This window comes from Lepidothrix coronata, unplaced genomic scaffold (genome assembly GCF_001604755.1).
Source record: "Lepidothrix coronata isolate B3197 unplaced genomic scaffold, Lepidothrix_coronata-1.0 Scaffold13, whole genome shotgun sequence".
NCBI classification, from domain to species: domain Eukaryota; kingdom Metazoa; phylum Chordata; class Aves; order Passeriformes; family Pipridae; genus Lepidothrix; species Lepidothrix coronata.
This window is the reverse complement of record NW_016690193.1, coordinates 8,805,109-8,817,656: the sequence shown is the minus strand read 5'-3', so window position 1 is coordinate 8,817,656 and position 12,548 is coordinate 8,805,109.

Below are 12,548 nucleotides of genomic sequence, written 5' to 3'. Positions count from 1 at the left end.
CTCAAAGGAGATCTGATGCTCAGATACAAATACTTTGAAATGTGGAGACTTTTTGGAGGCTAGAACAGTGCTTGCTACATCTCTTTACATCTTCTCGGTGCAATATCTACAGAGAGCATATAATAAAAAGGTCTTCATTCATGAGCAAGGGCTTAATACTAGTAAGCAAATTTTGTGGTTATCACTAGAGATATTCTTGTGTAGAATGTCTTTTAAAATAATGCATCCTTGCACAGATGTTATAAATATAACACAATATAAATATTACAATGACAGTACTTTCAATAATTAGAACTGAAAGGTATCCTTGATGCTTTCTTGGTCCTTTTTTACAAATCGTCCTGTTCTTGTTTTATGTTAACTGACTCTATTCTGTGGCAGTACATTCAGTAAGCATTTGTTTCTTCAGCAGTAGCTTTGAAACTTAAGAAGCAGTAACTACCCCTAAAGGGTATTCAGAAAACTCTTAGTAGGAGGAATGAAGAATAATTGTTTTGGCAACTGCATCTTGGTTGTATGATATTAAAAACTTCTCCAAATCCTTTTGAAATAGGTGGAAAGATTTGCATTGACTTCAGTGACTTTAGAATCAAGCCAATTAAAAGCTGATAGCCTCAAACACTCTCTCTACTAGTAATAATACTTAATACCTATTACACTGGTAACTACCTCTCTTTCTGTGTTCTCCCTGCTTTTTTCCAGATGTTGTGACAAGCACATGCTGTGTTTCTTTATTCTGACCCTGAAATAGATTTCTACGTTATATGTGCTTTTACTCTAAGAAACTATAGGTGATGCAGGAAAGCAAGCAATCTCTATTTTCATGAATGCTTTAAGATTAATTCTCATTAATTGAAATTAATTGCTGATCTTTTTCTCAGTTACATTATTGTGGCTATAAAACCCACTGACAAAAGTATAAAAGTATTATTATAATCCTTTTTCCTGTTTTGTTACTAGATTCTTTATTTGATCAACTTTTTTTGCCTCTGCTCCATGAGGAAGAGATTGCCTTGTGACAGGACTTCATTGTTAGAAAGTAAAGATTAACTTTCGCCATTAATATAAGAAGGGAAACATCAAGGACTTTTTTCATAACAATGATATATTCCATTGTATGTGTTCACAGCCACTTTGTTTATAATATGCTTAGTCACAAATAAGTTCACTGAACTAGTTTTTAAAATAATTAATTAACTAAAACTATTTTAATCCTCAGTTTTTCTGCTGAGACACACTTTATCCTTTCTAAGTGGCAGCAGTAAGAGCTGAGTGACAGATACAAAATTCTGGTCTGTTTCCCAGTTTGCATTTAATTCTGCCTCGAAAAAAAAAATTTTTGTGTTTTGTGTTTTTAAAAAAAAGGGAAAATAGGGGGGATAAATTAAATATTTTTATTCAGACCACTTGAAAGTGAAATAAATGGCAAATCCAAGTACAGCTTGAAATGGAAAGTAGAAGTTCTAATTTACTTTTCCACAAAGGATTTTTTTTACTAAATGAACTAGATAATTCAAAAGAACACTGAATCAGAAAACTCTTCACTGTTTCTTAAAGGACATTTTTTATAAGTGAGAAGTTTTCATAGTTGTTTTTCACTCAGCTGTACTGAAGCAAGGGATACTGCTGTAGTGTAACTTCAAGGGGCTCCACCGGGTTTTTGAACGGACCACAACATGTGTACAAGCCATGTCTCTTTATATTTCTTATTATGTCAAAGCACAAAATTACCAGTGTTATTGGTACCAATGCTACTAGTGTTGCTGGTATGAGTGTTCCTGTTACTAACCAGTGGGTAGACAAGTTCCTTTTTATCTGAAATATTCCATATGTTTAGGGCTTTCTGTTTGCTTGGAGGATAAGGTGGAAAATTAACTTTAATCCAGCTGTAGTCCTATGCTTGGTTATTGTCATGGTTTGAGAACCCCAAAATCCAATTTTCAAGTTCAAGCCCCCCTCCCACATCTCAACCCAGTGTGAGATGGATTTTCCAGACACCACACGAGACTCAAAATGGGAAGAAGGGATTATATTACAATGACTGTACAAAATAAATACCACAATACATTATATACAATCTTAGCTATCTCTACCATGACATTAAAGTATTTACAATGTATCAAATCTCTTCTCCCCTCCAAATAAAAGTCCAAGAGGGAAGATGGAAGAAGTCCAAGATCCTTTCCACTCTCAGGGCAGCAATGTCTCTAAGGCAGCAGGTTCTCTGTCTCTCTCTTCCATGCAGCAGCTGCAGCTGGATCTCTGCCAGTACACATGAGGGGGTATCCAAGCCCTCATGGCCCTTCGTCTCCAAGCGAGGGTCTTCTCTTCCGTGGGCTGCGTTCACCCAGACAAGGTCGCTTCACCATGGTCATATCAACGAAGTTCAAGGGTCTTTGTGACGGTCCGTATCTTCAGGGGATTCAAATTCCCTTTGCAGAGCTCTGTGCTCTGTCTCAAGCAGCTGACCAGTGCATAGCTCAGAATGAAAATAATTTCCAAAAGTTAAAATTTCTGACTGTGGGTACAAATTCTTCCTGCTCATGGAAATGCCACTGGATCTGCAGTGATGGTACTGCTATCTGATACTGCTATCGTCCATCGCACTTATTCTACAGAGGAGGGCAGGAAGAGGGGAAGATGTAGAAAGCTCACTAGTGACTTTGTGGCAGAGATTCAAGTAGGTTTATGTTGGATATTTGGGGATTTTGTGAATCCTTGCTTAAGCAAGGGGATTCTTCTCACTCTGTGGTCCAAACCACAGACAGATGTTCCTTTGGGCTGGACTGCCCTTTGACGGTCTTAAAGGGTAGGATTGAGAACCAGGTATATGTTACCCTTCTCAGGGCACACCACTAGCCCGGGCTTGCTTCTTGCTGTTATAATCAGGTTCTTAATTATTAGAAAGATGCCTCTGCCCGAATTAAGGTGCAAACAAGACCATATGCCAAAGTCGGATTTTTATTTAAATGTCAGGTAGAGAGAGACAGAACGAAACAGGAAAAACAGAGAGGAGGGTGGAGAGAAAGTGCCAGAGAGATGGCTTAAGTAGGAAAAATATCAGCACTGTGTGGATTCCAGCGGTGTCCTGTTGGTCCTCTTCTTCTGGTCTTCTCAGTGGTGAGAGTCCCAGTCTTCTTGGGTTCCTTCCAGTCTTGTCTGGATCCTTCTAGGACATTGCAGCTGCTTGTTAGGTGAGCGTAATTGAGTCCATCATGGCCCATTGTGGACCATCAGCAGAGATGAATACCTTGAGCCCTCAAGTGAATGTTCAGTACTTCCCCGGAGGGGAGTTATCACAGCTGAGTCATTTGTGTAAGGACAAAGAAATACGACCTACCTCACAGGATTTACCTCTTTCCTTATCTTGTTCCACACCCATCTTACAGCCTGAGGTGTTCACATCCTCAGCACCTGGGCAGTTATTTTACACATTGTCAGCTTGCATGTTGATTGTCTGAGCCATCAGCATTCAAGTCAGTGACACTTACTTCTCCTGGGATAAATGGAAAATAGTACCACCTTTATCTTATCTCAAGTGCCCCTCACAGTCCAAATTAGTAGGTATATTCAGAGTGGGGTGGGCTTCGGAGAGCAGTTGCTTCATTGCACAATTTGCTACAGTGNCAGAAGCGCTCATTGGGTAAAACCTCAAGGGTCACCACCCCCTGGGGTTTTACCATTTTATAACTTCAGGGGGAAAACTGTTTCCCCCCACCACAGTTATTTAACAAAATCTCCAGTCATCTTCTGTAGTTCCCCACCACTTTTCTATCCTTTTTTCTGTCTCTCTTTTACACTCAGTTGTCAGTAGTAAGCAATGGAGCTTCCTTCTGTCCTCTTTTTCAGGTTTGTTGTCGGTGAGAGTGGAAGGCTTAGACAGAGTTTATTAAAGAAGCCCTGCCATCGAGTCACAAGGTGCAGAAAGGACCTATCCTTTCTAAACTCCTTCTCGTAGAGGAACCTAGGTGTGGATGGATCCAGTCTTAGCCTCGGATTTTGTCAATGGTTTAAAAATAAGGAATTACGGAGGGGTGATTGAATCACTTTGTCCCACAGGTTTTAATGGTAGCAAAATGAAAATATTTATATAAAATAAATCATTTATTATCAGAAATGATCAGACAGAAGATCTTAATCAGAATTATTTGCTACACAATATAAACACTAAAACTACTAGTTGTATAGTATAAGATAGGATAGTGCACTATATTAAAGCAATTATTGAAGCAATTATATCAAAGCTAACAATAAGAAATAATTATTAGTTAGAGATCAATGTAACTCACCAACATTCATCTCTCAACCTCAAGGAGCATCCTTGAGGGGCATCCCCACCCAGAGGAGGAATCTCCACACTTACACTCCAAGAAGGGCTGTTTTGTAAGAACCTGACCCTATGAGTAGAGTGGACTTTTACAGTATAAAATGGTTGACTACCAGTCACCTGACTCCAGTGGCTGCCTCATCATCAGGATGTTAATTCAGACTTGAAGCCAGACTGGTTTCAACATCTCCTGGCCTGGCCTGGGCCCCTCTCAGCCCAGCACTGATACATTTGCAAATAGGGCATTGTCTTGGTCACATTCCAGGGGGACAAGGTTACATTGTGGCAGCTGACCAGTGCATAGCTCAGAATGAAAATAATTTCCAAAAGTTAAAATTTCTGACTGTGGGTACAAATTCTTCCTGCTCATGGAAATGCCACTGGATCTGCAGTGATGGTACTGCTATCTGATACTGCTATCGTCCATCGCACTTATTCTACAGAGGAGGGCAGGAAGAGGGGAAGATATAGAAAGCTCACTAGTGACTTTGTGGCAGAGATTCAAGTAGGTTTATGTTGGATATTTGGGGATTTTGTGAATCCTTGCTTAAGCAAGGGGATTCTTCTCACTCTGTGGTCCAAACCACAGACAGATGTTCCTTTGGGCTGGACTGCCCTTTGACGGTCTTAAAGGGTAGGACTGAGAACCAGGTATATGTTACCCTTCTCAGGGCACACCACTAGCCCGGGCTTGCTTCTTGCTGTTATAATCAGGTTCTTAATTATTAGAAAGATACCTCTGCCCGAATTAAGGTGCAAACAAGACCATATGCCAAAGTCGGATTTTTATTTAAATGTCAGGTAGAGAGAGACAGAACGAAACAGGAAAAACAGAGAGGAGGGTGGAGAGAAAGTGCCAGAGAGATGGCTTAAGTAGGAAAAATATCAGCACTGTGTGGATTCCAGCGGTGTCCTGTTGGTCCTCTTCTTCTGGTCTTCTCAGGGGTGAGAGTCCCAGTCTTCTTGGGTTCCTTCCAGTCTTGTCTGGATCCTTCTAGGACATTGCAGCTGCTTGTTAGGTGAGCGTAATTGAGTCCATCATGGCCCATTGTGGACCATCAGCAGAGATGAATACCTTGAGCCCTCAAGTGAATGTTCAGTACTTCCCCGGAGGGGAGTTATCACAGCTGAGTCATTTGTGTAAGGACAAAGAAATACGACCTACCTCACAGGATTTACCTCTTTCCTTATCTTGTTCCACACCCATCTTACAGCCTGAGGTGTTCACATCCTCAGCACCTGGGCAGTTATTTTACACATTGTCAGCTTGCATGTTGATTGTCTGAGCCATCAGCATTCAAGTCAGTGACACTTACTTCTCCTGGGATAAATGGAAAATAGTACCACCTTTATCTTATCTCATCTCAAGTGCCCCTCACAGTCCAAATTAGTAGGTATATTCAGAGTGGGGTGGGCTTCGGAGAGCAGTTGCTTCATTGCACAATTTGCTACAGTGGACAAAAGTCTTTCAGTGATTTTAATAATGCTTAAGCCATTAACCATTTCAGTCACTGACACTCACTGTGTACAACTCCTTGAATAAGGGGGAAAATAGAGAAAGTTTTAAACATTAATTCTGAATTGAAATCAATTTGAGACTTTTTATATTTCTATTAAATCCTCACTGTAACTAGAAATGAAACAAAGTGCTAACGGTTGTGCTTACTGTTTCAACTCTATACCAATTCATTAATCTTCATGCAAACATTTACTTACTGAATGATTCAAACCATTAAACGTGAGCTTTTTTTACCAGTCAATTGAGTGAAGATTTTGTTTGAGCACTTTTGAGGTCCCAGCATAGGTGACATTTTCTTCACTACTGGCATGTATACCTAGTTCAGAAGAGGCTTGAAGCTAGAAAGCTCCTTATATACACACCACAATAACAGGACACTTCAAAGGAAGGCATGTGAAAGTTTTTTGCAGAATAATTTTCAGAATGGTTTAAAAGAAAAGATAACTTTGAAAAACTGGGGAAAAAAAATCATCTTGACTTTAATAGTCATTCCATAGAAGTTTTCTTTTTTTTCTTTCTTTGAAAATCACCATCTTAGCAAATTCAAAGCTGTAACAAACAACTTGGGTGATTGCACAGCACTGGAAGACCTCTTAAAGGGGCATACGCTGTTAAAGCTGTGCCTGAAATGAACTTGAAACAGAGGAAAACCAGCAGTTTTCATAACTTGATTTCTTGGAGTGGAAGAGGGAAGAAAGTCACTGAGGTACATGAGGGGAAAGATGGAAGGTTTGTTATTTTCAGATTTTCTATTGTTTTCCTACAGCTTTTATTTGATGTTCAGGCAGTAGCCTGACAAATGGAGGCTCTGAATATTGCCAAAATGACCAGCTTTCAGGTTCTTGTTCTCATCATAGAGAGGACGTGCACTTAAGCAATAATTTCAAATCTTCATGACATCAAATTGTTTCAAGATGATTTTTCTCTGACCCATTTAATTTTGCCTGTAGGAAATGTCAGGTGTGCCTGCTAAAATAAGGCCACAATTCAGCAAACTGTATATACCACAAACTGAAGAAAAAATATCCCTGTGTTCTGTATTATTTCACCTTGTTTTGCAGGTTTGACACAGAGGCAAAATATTAATAACCTCAGTATTGATTAAACTGTTATGATTATCATTGTTATCTTTCAGTTCTTAGCTTTGCTAACTGATATTGAGCATTTCTTAATGCTAATACTGGCAAACTTTTAAGGTTACTGTGAAGGAAAATGAGAATCAATCATGGATCTTCTGTGTAGTGACAAAAGAAAATCCCTTCTGAAAACCAGAACTAACAGAACTATGTGAGTATTGACTTGTCAAGTGCATTGCCATAATGCTTTCTTTGCTCTTCCTTTCACAAATCAATTTTAAAATCCTACTAAGCTTTTAAACATTTAAAATTCTTCATGTACTGAGTAAGCGTAAGCAAACCAATGAAAGCAGCTGCATCTGACTGGAAGGCAGCAGACTGTGAGTGCATAAACTCTGCTGACTAAAGAAAAGGGTATCTTGGTAATTAGAGGATTGATTTGGTGGTGGCCCCTTTCAGCAATCACCCCTGTGCACCCATAGACTGGGTAGAATTCCAAACATGGCAGACGTATCTTTATGGTTGTGACAGTAAAGAGTCAAGTTTGCAGTGGCAGTCACAAATGATGCAGAATTTTCTAAAGGACAAAGTGTCAATCCTGATCCTGCTAGAGCCGATGAGACTCTACTCGAGAAGTATTTTTGGAAACCCCACCTGTACCTTGCTGTCAGTGTGAAATGCACATTTTGGAGTCTATTTGCTTGCCATAATAGATCTCTTGAGAGTGCAGGAAGAAAATACTACCCACAAGAAAAGAAAGCCTAAAAAAGTCAGTCAGGAAATAATGGCAAGCTAAAAACCAACTCAGAAAACCCACTGCATAATAAGGAAAGAAGCAATGCAGAGGTGCTTTAAAATAAAAGTTGGATATTAAAGGAGAAGCAATGTTGCTGTGACCTTTACTGTATAGCTCTTTGAGGTATGTCACCACGGCCATTGCTTAGGTTTTGGCTGCAGCACACTCACTTTGATCTCAGTCAAGGCAAAGAAATACTTTCTTTCCTCTAACTGAACAGTTTCCTCCCACAGGCACCACATAAGACAGTAGATTTGCAGTCATATCAGTAGGAGAACCTTGCTTAAAACAGCTAACAAAAGCTTTCAAGAAAGTGCCAGGCAGTTCAGTACCCAATTCCCCAGGCTGCAGAGGCTGCAAGGTACTGAAGCCAGGTGCGGGTATTCTGACCGATTAGGAAAGATCCCAGAAAGATACCAGAAGGTAAATGCCACCAAAAAAAGCAAGTATCAGCAATGCTTAGCACAAATTTCTGCATGAGTCCATTAATCACATCGAGTGACACTTCCATCCTTAATGGCATTATAATGAGCAAAAGCTTAGTATTTAACTAACTTCAGCAATTGATTATGTTTGTGGAGAATTTTAATGTATTACTAATGCAATACAAATTTCTGGAAATAAATATGTACAGTAACCAAATGAGATTTGATTATTTGGTTTCTATTTTTGGCAGCAACAAAGTTTTCAACTACAGTAGTAGCAAAGTCAGACATCAGTATGTTCTCCAAGACACATTAAAACAAATATTTCACAGCCCTTACTTTGCTGCCACGAGATATACTGAGTGATGAATAAATAATGAATTAACATTATCCAGGTTTTGCTGCTTCAGAAACTTGGATGAAATCTACTGCTTTAAACAGTGATCTCCAGTTTTTCCACTCTAATAGAATGCTGCAAGCAACATCACATGTTGCTTTTCCAGTCAGCCCATGAGATGACATAGTTACAGAAAATGGGAAATATAAGCAACCTGAGAGGGTCTTGTGGGCCAGGTACTGCCTGTGAGTCAAAACTTGGGACTCACAGACCTACACCCTGGCAATTGTAATAATGTGGTTTTGAACTGCTGCTCTGAATTAATCTACATCTTTGATATCAACTTGAGTGATCCCTCATTACTGAAAGTGTGAAAAAGGAGGAAATAGAGGAAGTCTACTTAACCCTTCTTTTCATTTATAAAGCTAATTAAAATACCTACATGTTTTTAATTAAAAGTGATTTTGCTGAAAATTCTGGAAAATAAATTGGTTAGGTAGTCTAGAAAATAGCTTGGTTTGTTTTTTACTATTTCACTTTTTTTTTGTCAAGAATTAGTCACTGGCAAAGACCTAGTGCTGAATACATTATAGACAATATTATTTGAAGTCCATGTATAGGGGTAGTTGTGTAGCTTTCTTTGTCAGAGAGTATCATTTCAGTTTAATAAAACATCAATAACTATATCAAGAGAAGCTTCTTAGTCACCACATTTCAGGTGAGAGGTCTTAAATTTGTTTGTTTTGGTAAGCTGCACGATAACGTGGCAGTGTTTCCATCCCAGTAGATATCAAAAGCAGTGAATAGACAAGTTTATTGTGCATCATAGCTAAATGTGTTTGTAAAACTAGCCTCTTTATGCTTATTCCCACTCCTTACCTTCTACTGCCATTAGTATACAGCAAAAACTAAAGCTGTCATTCTTCCCTTTGAACAAGCGCATAGTCACATATAATGGTGTTGACCATCAAATTATACTGCTATTAGATAGGATGTAATATTTTGCTCAATTCGGCCATGAACTATTACTGAAAACCTAAGGCTGACTTAAATAAAATCCAGGAGGGAAATGTCATCATTGATGAGAGTAACTATGACTCTCTTAAGATGGGAGAATGGTTACTAACTGGGCTCAGCTGCGGAGGTCTCACATCCCCATGGTCCTGCACCAGTCGGTCCCTGGAACCCATCCCCTCAGTCCCTAAGGGTAACCAAGTTGATGTCTGCCCCAGTGAGATATGGTTATGTTTACTCTCTCCCTATCGCTTGGATTCATCAACCAGTTATAGTACTAAATTTGGTGAAACAAATTTATGGGAAGAGCTTTACTGAGCTTGTTACCCAGACCCCAGCCTGCAGGTTTTAGTTGGGCACAGCTCAGCAGTTACTGAGGGTACACTGTCTGCTTATACTGTTTCACATTAATTGACTGATTTTACCAAATTTGACAAAATGCTTCAGTCAATGTGATTAATGCTCATATCGACAGACACACAGACCATTAAAGCACATACTGTTGTATGGAATCTAATCGTGACATGTCATAAGCCATCAATCTGAGACAAAATGTTACCAATTTTGACCAAAGTTCACGGGCCACCTATACTTAACCTTTGAAAGCAGCATATATAAATTATATGTGTTTGATAAATAACTGAAGAATCAAATATTTGATAGCTAGCTGTTCTTGAATACTGTTAGACACCAGATTAGTTATTGTTGGGTTAGAACCAACCTGTGAGCAGTGTGTTTGTGTGTGAGGGGGAAGGGATGGGTCAAACCTCACGGAGGTGGGATGGATGGCATCATGTCCCTCATGGCAGCCCTGGGAGCCCACATAGGGAAGCCCCAGAGGAGCTGTCAGTCACAAACAGCTCAGAAAAACTGTAAACACACCACACCTCCTGCAGCCCCTCACCCAGCCTCAGATTGGCAGGGACAGTGAAAACACTGCTCCTCACCCTACCTGGAACCCCCAGAGTGGCTGTGGGTCAGAGATCCCGCCTGGAGGGGTTGGCCACAGGGACCAGAGCAGATAAAACCAAGGGCATGTGTGTCATGGCCCTGCCACTTGGACTTGTGAAAGCTGATCTTCTATGAGGCTTTAGTGGTAGTTATATAGTCTGTCTCTCCCTCTTTCTCCTTCTCGCTCCTTGCTTCTCTGCTCCTCTTTTTCTGATCCTTTCTTGATGCTTAGAGTGGTTTGGAGCTGGAGGGATTGTATCTTGATTTGAGTGTTGTGGAATTGGTTGGATTCTGGCTTGAGTGTTGTGGATTTATAGTATATGCTGAGTCTGTATTGTGGTGGAACATTTTGTCTAGCTTGTGTGGTGTCCTTTTGAACTTTGGCCAAGTCCCTTTTTCTACTCCCCTAAATTAATAAAGAAATTCCTTGGGAACAAGCCCATGGCTTATTCTCTTAATGCTATCTCGAAGTATTAAAGAACCCTATATTTTTATATTGAAGTAAAACTCATAGCCAATCCTGTGAGCTGGCAGCTCCGGGGGCTGGAGTTTTACAAATACTCACAACACTCTTTTTGTGGAAAAACAAGCTAGCCAACACATGTAAAAGATGTCATCTTGTGAATAAAGCTGCTTAAACCTCTTTCTTAAGCATGCCTCTTTTTAAGTAAAAGCATCTAATTAATGAATGCTTCCCAATGCATTGTATTTTATGCCCCTAGTTAAATATCCTTTACACTTATACTTGCAGTGTTGCTATGATCCTAGTTATCTTAGTATTTTAGAAAATTGCTGTGTGACAAAAACACTTAAATTGTAATTCTCACATAATATCAAAACATTCTCATGAGCTTTAAAGTGTTTGTAATCCAAGAAATAAGGATGTTATACCTCATTAACAAACCAGATGTCTTCCTGTATTTGTTGTTCTGTTGTTGGGGGGGAAGGGTTGTATTTTGAGTGCCCACAGTTTCCCAACAAGAAGACATCTCTGGGTATGTATTTAGATACTGTATTATTTTATAATATTTAGGACTAAGAGAAAACTATTATGGCAAGACTACATAATACAGTTGCCTATGACAGTAGAGGACTAAATTAGAGTTCCCTCAGTTAACTTGTATTTTGATGTTCTGTTCCTTGCTACAGCTTGACTAACATGAATCCTACATATGAAGACAGCATACAAAGCACTGTTTAGAACATATCATATCTTTCATCAGGGATACGTGACTGAACTTCTTCAGGGAAAGAAATATATAGGGAGGAAGGTTGTATGGCTAGGTCTCACTCAAACTGAGCATAGAAACAGCTGGGATAAGCACAGAAGATATGGAAATAAGATAAATTATTGTCAAAAGGGATGAGATATAGGATAGATACAGTTTTCTCTGCTCCTCTCTTAATTTGTCATGGAATTAATACGTATGGAATGAAGAGCTATTTGGACAATCTTGAGGGCATTCAAACAGAGAAACTTCATCCAAATTAAATTTAAAAGAACTTTGATACAGGTAGGTCAGAAAATGTGAAGAATGAGATTCTTAAGAAAATGGTGCTGTCATGAATCTCAACAAACTCATGGAGAAAGTGTCAGATGTAAACCTTCATTAATGGTAAGATATATACAAGTTTAAAGTGTTAGTTGCTTGAATGAAAAATCATTTGTTTATATCCATTGTACTTAATAAATGTATTTTGCTGTAAATAGTGGGTATTTCCAAGTTTCTGAAAATCTGAATGGTTAAACTGGGTGCACAATTGCTTATATTATAAAGTTTCTTCCACCTGAAGTCTGACAGTAACTCCTCCAGCAGAATGGCCTTTGCTGTCAGCAGAAAGATTTCCTTCAATCCACATACCTTTGCGAATCGTTGCTTTCAACATAAAAATATTGGGTTTATATTTTTTTTTCTGTTGTTTTTAGCATTAGAGCTTGGAGATAAGGTTATCTTCTGCTGCATCACAGAGGGTTGTTCTCCTACAGCTGAGTTTCATTTCACTGAAGGTGGCATGAGGAATACATGAAGTAGGGCAGAATGTAAAGGTTTGTGCTCTGTCTTCCCCTGATACAGATAAATGTAGGCTTTTGTGTCTTTAGTG